Genomic DNA, 12,597 nt, shown 5'->3' with positions numbered 1-12,597 from the left:
CTCCTCAGCTTCCTCTGAGCTGTGTAATATACCTTGGAATCCCCTTTCAGGTGTTATAAAAGACAGCCATCCTAGAGGTAGCTCCTTCTATTAGGCACTCACCCTCCCAATTCTATGCTTCCTTTGGCAGTGTCTGGATGTATTGGAGGGTCTTTCCCTCTCCTGAGTAGGTGGGCCTACAAGAACTGAACTTGTCATGCCTTGGGTGAAGGAGAATGTGGTCATTCATAGCATGTGTACACAGGTTAGGGGCATGATGTATTAGAAAAAATGAAATGTCTCTAGAGGGACCTAAAGTCCCATAGGTGAACTCACAGCATGCAGGATCATTTCCTTCCCCTGATCCTCAACCTCATCTTCTCCTCTCTTCTCATATTCATAGTCGTCATCTTTGTTGTCCTCCTCCTCCTCTTCTTCATTATTGTAGTTCTGGTCGTCTTCAGCTTCCTCCTGAACTACTTCGTTCTCCTTGTCGCCATTCCAGACATACCTGTCCTCTTCAACATCAGGCCAGGCTTCCTCGAGAACAGGCCAGATGTCCTCGATATCAGGCCAGATGTCCTCGATATCAGGCCAGATGAACTCAATGCGATGCCAGCGTTCCTCAACATCAGGCCAGATGTCCTCGATATCAGGCCAGATGTCCTCAATGCGATGCCAGCCTTCCTCGACATCGGGCCAGATGTCCTCGATATCAGGCCAGATGTCCTCAATGCGATGCCAGCCTTCCTCGACATCAGGCCAGATGTCCTCGATATCAGGCCAGATGTCGTCTACAACAGGCCAGATTTCCTCGATATCAGGCCAGTCGTCCTCTACAACAGGCCAGATGTCCTTGATACAAGGCCAGACTTCGCCGACATGAGGCCAGATGTCCTCGACATCAGGCCAGGTTTCTTCATCATCAGGGTAGATGTCCTCGACTTTATGGCAGATGTCCTCGACATCAGGCCAGATGTCCTTGATATCAGGCCAGACCTCTTCCACATGAGTGCAGATCTCCTCAGTATCGGGCCATATCTCCTCCTGCCCCGGCTCTTCCCCTATAATGGCTCTCGAGACTGCCTGTGAACGCAGAAATCCTGTGGTTCCATCGATGTCATCAACAGCCTCATGGATTGGCAGCACATGCAGGACACTTTGTCCAGTGTCGTGATCCATCCTAGCACCTTCTTGCTCTTGGTCAGGTAATCCAAGGTCCCGCTCTGCAACAACAGACATGGCACAAATTTCCTGCCAATGAAGATCTTACTGAAGCTTCGAGCTTTGAAGGTGTTGGTGGGGATGAGGCGTTGTTAAGGTGACTACCACGAAGTGGAGAGAGGCTGTTGGCCTCAAGTACCTCCTTGGAGGCAGTGAGAACTGCAGGGAAGGTTTTCCACTAGTGAGCAGTTGGAGCTGGTACTTGTAGAGTACCTATAAAAGAAGGGCTAGACAGCACCAGGGAAGAGCCTCCTGCTGAGGCCAACCCCAAGAAGACTGAGAGCCAGATATAAGGGGGCGGAGCCTTGAGGAGTAATAATGGCCCCTCTAACACGTCACCGGAGCTGTAAGCTCATTTGCTGAGACAGAGTGATTGACGTGTATTGTGTCCAATCAGCCATAAAGGTCCTTAAATTCTGGGGACTGCTCAGAATCATACCTTTTTCCCTGAGGCCTTACTGTTTTGGGATACCTTTTAAGGTGATAGGAACCCTGTCTTTTAAATATCACCTTGTCAGTAAAATGATAGTGTATCAATATGAATGAGCTCGGCTGCACTGACTTCTGTTTGACATGGGGTTATGCCAGTATAGACAGAGTTATAAAACTGCTATAGAGGGGCAGGAGAGTTGGCTCAGAAGACCACTAATTGCTCCTCCACAGAATCCAGGTTTAATTCTCAACACTGACATGATGGTTAGCAACCGTTTGTAACTCCAGTTTCAGGGCATCGGGCATCTTCAGGTGTCCTTGGACATTGTACACACATGATGTACAAACATTCATGCAAGAAACAGCACCTATACACATATTAAATGAAGATCTAAAAGACTTTAAAGCCCAGTGATTGTATAGCTCAGGTTTCAGCAGTAGCAAAAATAAAAGAGACAGAAAAAGCCAAATAGTCAACAGTTGAAATGGTTACAGTCAGAACAAAGGGTTGAAAGTGAAAAACAATTAAACAGGACTTGGAAAGTGTATAATTCTCACTGCCAAAATCACAACGATCCTCCCATAAATGCATTCAAAAAAAGAGGAAAAGCATGTTAAATGAAAAAGACAGTCTTCCTAGAATTACCTAACAAAACGAAGAGTTTCTATTTCATTACTCTTTTAGTCTTCCTTTCCTATAATTTTCTTCTGCCACTATCCCATTGACCTCAAATCAGTGGCTCTCAACCTTCCTAATTATGTGAGCCTTTAATACAGTTTCTCAAATTGTGGGTCTCCCAATCACAAAAATATTTTTGCTGCTACTCCATAACAGTAATTGTGCTGCTGTTATGAATGTCAATATAAATATCTGTGTTTTCTGATGATCTTAGGTGACCCCTGTGAAAGAGACATTCTACGAAAACGGTCATGACCCACAGGTTGAGAACCACAGCCTTAAGTGGTCATATTTCTTCTTACTCTGCTGTATGACCTAATTTTTATTTCTGTACAGTTTGAGAAACATGGACCAGGAAACAGAATGACAAAAGAGATAACTACTGTATTAGGACAACACAGTGACCTGCTTGGTGTCCTTGTGCCAATCACTCTAAATCATGTGCCCTGCAATGACTATGCATGAGAGTTAATAGACAGTCCCATGAATGTCATATTTACACATTATCCTCAGTGTCTGAACTTTTCATTCTCTTTCCCTTGTCAATGTGTGGTGTCATAACTTCCTAATTATCAATATCACTAGAAACGAAATACTTGTTCTCCCACTCTGTTCTTGATCCAGCTGGGATCTCCCGCTACCCCAAGCTGTCTTTCCCTCGACCCTCGCCCTTTATAACCCGCCCCCCCTCACATCCAGGCTGTTCATGTAGATCTCATCCATTTCTTTGTCATTGGGCGATCCCCTTGTCGTCTGGCAATGGTCGAGAGACAGCCCGAACTGACTTATTCTGGTGATAGGATGGCCAAACACCCTAATTGTCATGCTAGAAACCCCATCCAATGACTGAGGGAACTGGATACAGCTAGGCCCCTGGTGGAGCTCCGGGAGTCCAATTGGCGAGAAAGAGGATGGTTTATTTGAGCGAGAATTGTTGAGACCAAGGCTGGATAACACAGGGACAAATAGCCAAACGAATGGAAACACATGAACTCTGAACCAATGACTGAGGGGCCCCCAACTGGATCAGGCCCTCTGAATAGGTGAGACAGTTGCTTGACTTGATCTGTTTGGGAGGCATCCAGGCAGTGGGACCGGGTCCTGTGCTCAGTGCATGAGTTGGCTGTTTGAAATCTGGGGCTTATGCAGGGTCGCTTGGCTGGGCCTGGGAGGAGGGGACTGGACCTGCCTGGACTGAGTCTACCAGGTTGATCCTAGTCCTTGGGGGAGGCTTTGCCCTGGGGGAGATATGAAAGGGGGTGGCCTGGGGTGAAGTGGAGGGGGCAGAGTGGGGGGAATGGAATCTGTGGTTGATATGTAGAATTAAATCATATTGAAAAAAATTAAATTAAATTAAAAAAATCAAAGTAAAGGAAAAAAAAAAGAAACAAAATACTAAAAGCTCTCTGAAATCTCCAGGTTTCTTCCCCTTTCTGATTGTGTGGCAGTAACTCTAATTGTGCATTTTCAAAAGGTCCTTTTGTGCCTTCAGGAGAGTAATGCTTTCCTTTGCCTACTGATCCACTTCCACGAGGGCACCAAAATTGCCAGGTGGTAGCTGGAACATCCAATTCAAATTTTGTGCCTTAAAAGACTTTCCTCATAGGAATGAGGGAGATTCTAAAATGTCATAGATGGCAACACTATGTGAGGAAAGCCAGTTTGGTCCACACCTCTCCACCACCACACATCAAAACTCGTTGTTGCTGCACACTGGATTGTGAAGGTACAGCACCAAATATCAGTTTCAGGTTTGGGACAGGAGTGAAGAGCCACAGCTATTCAGTGTTAAACCTAAACTGCTGTTTTAGTGATCTTGTTCTATTTGATGAACGGAATTAAGTCAAATGTGATGGAGTCACTAACAACCACAAACCTACCTTATTCAACTTGGATGTCCTCTAACACCAGACTACTTTCCATTAAAACTGGGAAAAGGAATTAATATGGAGTCACTGACCTCCTAATGCAGTGGGTCTCAACCTTCCTAATGCTATGATCCTTTAATAGAGTGCCTCATGTAGTGCTGCCTCCCCCTCCAACCATAAAATTATTTCTTTTGCTACTTCATTAGGATAAATTGCTACTGAGCCATTTATCAGTTCCAAATCTATCAGAAATAGGTGTTTTCGGATGGTCATAACCCGCAGGTTGAGAACCACTGTTCTACTGCTTATGCCATAATATCCATAGTGAAGAAAGTAAATGAGGCTTCATGCCCACTGTCTCTAGGGGGAAAAACAGTGGACCTAGGGAATAGTAATCACATTGCTGTGTAGACACAAAAGTCACTGTATCATCCTGAAGAAGACAGTTCTCTTAGTGGTTCAAGAAAAGGTTCAAGCTATGCTGCTCTCAACAGTAAAAAAGAATGATGCACATTGCAGACGCCATTCCAATTGACAATGTAAAGCCCGTCCGTGTCCAACTCCACAACATATGTAAGCATATAACACAATATCAGGGTACTTTAGCTTGAGATTATTTATGACATTTGGTTTGGGTCAACTCTACACTGGTTTGGTAATCTCCATAGGTGCTGTTTCTATGTAGATATAGAACATACAACCAGCATGACATAGTCCAAGTCTATTCAGGCATCAGGAGATGCATATGAATTCCCTTAGAGAGCAGGTAAGAATGACAAAATCAGTCACATGAGAAATACTGCTTTTGCCCCTTAACTGAAGTAAACCATAGGGTGGTTAACCATGCTGGGGTACTGGAGCCAAGAAACCAAAAACACTGTTTTCGCATCATTTTGCAAACTCCCTGTAGTCTACAGGTCTCTATCACAGGGGGTATGGGAGTGTGTCTGTCAGCTTTGTATTCCTGTGATTAAATGATCCAGATAAATATTTAACAAGGATTGAGGGTTTATTTTGACCTGTCATTTCAGTCCATGGTTTTGGCCCTGTTGTTTTGGGCCTGTGGTGACAGAGTAAATTGTGTTGAGGATATGTGATGGAGGAAACCAGGTTCACCTTAGTATGGCCAAGAAGCAAAGTGGTAAAGTGTAAGAGGCATATGCCCAATGATTTAAGTTCCTTACTATAGGCTACCACCAATAATGTTCTACAGAATTCCAGTAAAGATCTACACCCTACCTATTTAGTCTCCACCTTATTTACATAGTGTCTTTGAACTACTCTGGTAACCATTTCTTCTCCCTTTATGTACCTATAGCCGAACATGTCTACACGGGTAAATGGCCAATATGATTATTGCACAATGGTAGCATTTTTAATGGTGCACAATGTCTCCCATTGCTGCTGATGTAGACCTCTATTGCCTTCCTAAGTTCTACCAACCAATCATTATCACTGTGATTTGTAATGAACTATAACCAACAACCAAAATCAAGTGAAAGAATATAGGTTGGTATCACCACATACTAAACTGCCTCCTAAAGTTGATGACAGATCTTTCAGTTTTTGTATAAACAGTATGATATTTCTCTTTCAAAAATTCTGATAACCTGTTTTCTCTCTTTCTTTCTCACTTTCTCTCTTCTCTCTCTGTCTCTTTTTATCCTTAGCTATATCTCATTGCTATATTCATTCTATTCTTATTGATTTATAGATGAATTGTTTCAATAATAGTTTTTTTGGTTATATTGATTTTTGTTTTGTCCTTAGATACTTGGTTTTTAAATTTTATTTGCAAGTGTGTGTGTGTGTGTGTGTGTGTGTGTGTGTGTCTGCCAGTTCCTATGTGTGATCATGCATATATATCCCAGAGATAAAGCAAGTTTTCTGAGACAGGGTCTCTTACTTGCCTACAATCCAATGAATAGGCTAGACTGCTTGACCAGTGAACCCTAGATTACAGGCAGAAGCCCTATACCCGGTATTTTTTATGTGAGTTCTCAGGATAAAACTGAGAGTCTAAGACTTTGCAAAGCAAATCCTTTTCAAATTAAGCTATGTCCAGCCTTATACTGTATTTTGACTAATTATGCTTTACTTATTCTTGCTTTAGTTTGAGATTTCTTTACATATTTTTAGTATCTTAAAATGGAAGGTACAATAATTGTGCAGAAGTCTATCTTTTAACATAGGCACTTGCAGTGATGATCATTAATTTAAACACCACTTAACATACAATTGCTACATTTGGATATATCATGTTTTGTTTTCATGTATATTAAAATGTTTTCTAATTTCCCTTCTGACTTTTCTCCTTGACTCTTAATTATCTAAGTGTGTGTTATTTATTTGCAGACATCTCTTGGAGAATTAATAAATAGAATATACAAAGTTAAAAACAAAGCATCAAAAAAACCACTGAGTCAAAAATTGGGCTTTAGCTCTTAACAGTATTCTCAAAGGAATATCTATCTATCTATCTATCTATCTATCTATCTATCTATCTATCTATCTATCTATCTATATTTATATATATTTATATAATACAATATATATTATATTTGTAACATAATATCTATCTATCTATAGATAGATAGATAGATAGATATTATGTTACAAATATCGTAAACCGTGTTCAACATCTTAGGAATCAGGGAAATGTAAATTAATTTTTTTAAAATTTTCTAACTTCAGTTACAATGGCTTAAAAATGATTAAAAATAAAATGACAACAAATGCTGGTGAGGCTGTGGGGGAAAGAACAGCCCTTATTCTCTGTTAGTGGGTATGTAAAATGATGCAGACATGATGGAAATCAGTGTGGATTTCTAAAAAGAGATTTAATGTATAGACAATCTCTAGTGTTCCCGGGCATATATCCAAAAGACTCTCGGTCCTGCAATAGAGATACTTGCTCATCAGTGTTAATGGCTGCTTTATTCACAATATCCAAGAAATGGAAAAAGCCTGAATATCCATCAACATATGAATGGATATTGAAAATGTGGTACCTACGTACAAAGAAATTTTATTGATCGCTAGATAAAAATGAAACTATGAAATTTCCGGGTTAATGGATAAAAATGGAAAAAAAAATATGGGTAAGCCAGGCCCAATAAGAACAAATGCTGTATGTTGTCTCTCATATGTGGATCCTAGCAGCAAAGTTTCTGATTTGTGTGTTTAGCTTGGAGTACATGTAGAGGCTATGAAATTATAAAGAGAGGCCATGGGATGGAAGGAGAAAGTGAATAAAACATGGGATGATAGAGTACAGTTCATATGAAGGGACAAAAGAGAATAATGGAGAAGGTTTAAGTTGGGAGAGGACGGATGGAGGACTAGGGTAGGTGTTGGCATACCAGGAGGGAGAGCTATCTCCAAGAATGCTTGAAAAGGTCACATAGAAACCTATTATTTTAAAAGCTTCCTTATGTATGTATGATCAAAAGGGTTTAAATTGAAGTTGCCCTATGTATGGGAATAATGCAGCTCTGAGAATCCATAGTGTATCAAACAAAAAGCCTAGTGCCAAGTGTGAGAGAAACCCTTCAAGTTGTGGTCATAGGCATCCCAGAGACTCCTGGGTCAATTCAGGCTGTTGTGGTTGCTTTTGGTCATCTATCAGAACTTAAGAGTCAGTCCCTACCATCGAAGACATCACACAATTTGGTCATAGGACATGAAAACAAATCAAAACAAATCCAAGGGATAGTGACCTGGAAGATTCCTCCCAGCTGGCCAGCTTACATAGTGCTAGAAGGTACTATGCACGCTAGTAGGGGGAAAAAGTTTTCAGTAATCTTACTCAACTGTGATTCTGTGGGCCACCGTAATGACTGAGCTAACTAGATAAGTTCATTGGTGCAAAAGGGCCAGGAATGTTATGGTTATAAACCAAGGCTTTGTAATTGGAATTAAAACCCATTTCACAGAGGGACTTATGCCTGGCCAAGAATCCATGGTTGGGGAAGTCACAGGCCCTAGGAGAAAACCTACTACTCTCATTATGCTAAATAGGCATAGTATCAAATCACCTACTAAATGCTTGTCATTACACCCAAATATCAGTATACTTCTTACAATGCATCAGAGAAGCTCCCATTTGTGTTGGATGGAGAATAACGCAGAGACTCCCAAGAGGAAAAAGTTCAGAGAAGCAGTGACTATGAAGTGGTCAGCCCTAAATAGGAGAATTATATCCCATTCTCTCCCCACCCAAGGTCCAGAGGATATTATGTAAGAGGGGGCAGAAAGATTGTAAGAGACAGAGATTAGGAGGACTGCTGCAAAATAGTGTCTTCTAGACATGACAAAGCCATTGCATTCATCAACCCACAGCAGCTGTGGTTGCCTTCCTAAGACATGCACAGAATTAAGAAGGTGGATATTCCAGCAGGGATTGTGACAGGCCTCATCATTCACCATTTCTAGATGAAGAGCTATTGGCAGTTGATGAGAATTAGGGGAGGGGCAGTTGGTTTCTGTAGGGTATGGCTTGTGATAGGTTTCCCAAGCTCCAGTAAATGTCCCCACAATCATGACTCTGCTGAATATAAAAACAGAGGACATGAGGTTTAAGGCATGTTGGGGACCCTGTAAGAAGATGGCCTTAATGAGAAGAGTGTAGATATAATTGAAAGACATTGTATTCATTTATGAAATTACCAAAAGATAAACTTGAAAAAATATTTGATTTTCTAAACTGAAGTTCTTTTCCCTAAGTAATCTCAGAAGCGGCCAAGAGATTTGTTTAACACAAATTGCTAACTGGTCTTATTAATTAAAAAAAAAAAAAACAACAACCCAGAGTCAGATGTTGGGATGAAAGCTGAGAAATCAGAGTGATAGAACAAGCCAGCCACAACTTCTTACCACTAGGAAATCCTCTGCCCAATAGGGAGCTACTTCCTGAATACTCATGCCTATATACCATTCTGTGCCCTCTCATCTTACTTCCTCTCTCCACCCAGGTACATCACTTCATATTTTGCAGCTCTATCACTTCTTATCTGTCTGTAGAGACCTCCATACCTTTAGGGTGAACTAGTTTTGGAATTAAAGGTGTGTGCCACCATATCTGTCTCTGTTTCCAATGTGGCCTTGAACTCAGAGATCCAGATGAATCTCTGCCTCACAAATGCTAGGATTAAAGGTGTGTGCTACCACTTTCTGACCACTATATTTAATATGGTCACTGGTTTCAAACTCTGATCTCCAGGCAAGCTTTATTTGTTAGAGCACAAATACAATATCACCACAGGTTTGTGGCTATACTTCCTGTAGGGTGAAAAGAAAGTCAATATAATTCACAGAAGATTTGTAAGGAAGTCTTAAGTTATATGAGCAGAAATTCCAAAACTAACCAATTTTATCAATGAAATCTCCTCAGTGACATTAAGTTAAATGCCTATTTGGACCCTCCTCTCAATATGAATGTGACAAAGGGCTTACAATGTGTCTCTGTGCCATGTGCCTGCCATAAATATATCAAATTCCTGATAACATGTACTATGTAGATTATATTATTTTTAGTTAAGTTCTAATGATTGTTTAGTTGTATATATTTGTGGAGTATAGTGTGGTATTTTGGCACAGGTAATTATATATAACGTTTCATGATGAAATCAAGGTAATTCACACCATCTTATCAAACCTTTGGATTTCTGTGCTGGGATCCTTAAATCTTTTCTTCTCTAGATTTTTTAAAAATATTTAAAAAGTTGTTTTAGACTATAGCTATCTTTTTATGCTATAAAATACTGTAATGAATTACTTTCTCTGTTGTATCTTAGTCCTTATTATCTCATCACTGATAATGTGTTTTTAAATGTCAATATCAGTGACACAAAATGGAATTCTGTGTACATTAAGTAAGGTATTTTTTGTAAGAAATGTTTATCAAGTATCTACCAAGTGGAAAAATACAATGGTGGGTGCTTTAAGAAAGATGCACAAGTCAAACTTTTAAAAGGTCAAATAATTTAGAAAGTTGACCACTAGAGTAGGATATAGGCACACATGTGAATAGTGCTACTTAATGTGGTAAGATGAGATGTGTTCCCCTAGAATACAACAGAAGGTATTAAGGCAAATGAGTAACTATGAAGCTTGAAATACCTGTAGAACATAGCTTTCTACCCTCAAAATCGTGTCCTTTCTCCTCTGATCCCTAATCTGGTTATATCCAACTACTTTTTTTTCCTTAAGGAAATTCCAGTTGTTGAACATTTTTTTTAATTGACCCTTCCTATTTTTCATTTTTCTTCAAGAAACACTGTTCATCTACACAAAGGTATAGTGAGAACTTCCTGTATACACCCTTGAGCTAACCTAAGTGATGTACTATGGTGCTGTTGAAGTCAACCATGTACTTCTATCCAGTTAAATACTTCCTTTTTCTTAAAAATATATCTAGTAATCCTAAATAGGTATTTTCATTCCCATAGAAATTTCTCTGCAACTACATAAGCATGCATCACACATATTCACTTTACTGTATATGTACTTGTAGTTATTGCTTTACATTTTTAAATTTTATATGCACATTGTAATGTATCCAGAAATTAGCTTTTTCCTTTCTATATTTTTCTCCACTACACTATCCAATATTTGCCCTTTTAGGTCTTTCTCTGTGTTTTAGACCTTTTGGAATTGTAGTATTTCCATGTACCATCCCTAGATGTATCCAGCATCAGATATTTATTGTTTTATTCAATTTATTTTAAAGGGTCTCAATTCAGTGATATAACCTTGGTCCAATCTCAGTGAAGCAGTACTCTACATCAGAAGTTCTCACACTACATTGACATGAAGGATAAACTAAAGGTCTTCAGAAGCTGTGCCAGATCACTTTGAGAATTTACTATCAAACACATCTTGAATGGAGCTAAGGAGTTGGCATTGCTCACCAATACCCAGGTGCTGCTGTGGCTGTTGTTGTCCCATGTGTTCAAGTGGCCCAACTTGCTTGCAGACAACCTGGGTCACTTGTCAGTTTCTGTGAATAAAGTTCAGACTTTGCTAGACCTCCATGTCTGTTTTCTTTTTCATAAGTGGGTTAACATTAGTAATGGAATTTATTGAGAGTGTAATTGGAAGACTGAAAACAGTTAAAAGTAATCGGCTTCAATGACTGGTAGGCTAATACAAAACAAATGGACATTAATCAACTTGAGTTTGTATTATTGACAAAAGACTCTCCCATTTATTCATTTCAAATTATATTTATTTTTAATTGAAGAATATTTAAACAGTTTGGGAAGTTTTAAGTGCATATATTTGGATGAGGAATATTAGATGAGGATCACTGATGGTACCTTTGCATGTGTTAATGAATGTTAGATGATCTCAAATCCAAAAAGAACCGATTCATTGATTCTATGGTTATCCATGGCTTCCTTTGCCCTTAATCTGTAGGAAGAATAAGAGATAATTAACAATTGTAAAACATTGATATGAACCATATTTTAAATCTTAGGAAAATAGTGTACCTTATATCTGTCTGTATTTTTAACCAAAAATTGAACATATTTTCTTCTTAAAACTCAAACACATGTGTATGGCCTGCAAATGAGCTACCAATGCCAACAGATGCTGAATAATAAGCAACTTTGCTAGTGCTTGGTGGCCTTGGTCCCTTTGTTGCAAAGATCAGCAGCTGATAAACTACAGAAGTGCTAGTCAATGACTCACTCTACTAGAACATGTCCTCCTCAGCTTCCTCTGAGCTGTGTAATATACCTTGGAATCCCCTTTCAGGTGTTATAAAAGACAGCCATCCTAGAGGTAGCTCCTTCTATTAGGCACTCACCCTCCCAATTCTATGCTTCCTTTGGCAGTGTCTGGATGTATTGGAGGGTCTTTCCCTCTCCTGAGTAGGTGGGCCTACAAGAACTGAACTTGTCATGCCTTGGGTGAAGGAGAATGTGGTCATTCATAGCATGTGTACACAGGTTAGGGGCATGATGTATTAGAAAAAATGAAATGTCTCTAGAGGGACCTAAAGTCCCATAGGTGAACTCACAGCATGCAGGATCATTTCCTTCCCCTGATCCTCAACCTCATCTTCTCCTCTCTTCTCATATTCATAGTCGTCATCTTTGTTGTCCTCCTCCTCCTCTTCTTCATTATTGTAGTTCTGGTCGTCTTCAGCTTCCTCCTGAACTACTTCGTTCTCCTTGTCGCCATTCCAGACATACCTGTCCTCTTCAACATCAGGCCAGGCTTCCTCGAGAACAGGCCAGATGTCCTCGATATCAGGCCAGATGTCCTCGATATCAGGCCAGATGAACTCAATGCGATGCCAGCGTTCCTCAACATCAGGCCAGATGTCCTCGATATCAGGCCAGATGTCCTCAATGCGATGCCAGCCTTCCTCGACATCGGGCCAGATGTCCTCGATATCAGGCCAGA

The sequence above is a fragment of the Peromyscus eremicus genome, chromosome X (genome assembly GCF_949786415.1).
Source record: "Peromyscus eremicus chromosome X, PerEre_H2_v1, whole genome shotgun sequence".
Lineage (NCBI taxonomy): Eukaryota > Metazoa > Chordata > Mammalia > Rodentia > Cricetidae > Peromyscus > Peromyscus eremicus.
The sequence above is the reverse complement of the archived record's forward strand: the minus strand, read 5'-3'. Positions refer to the sequence as shown.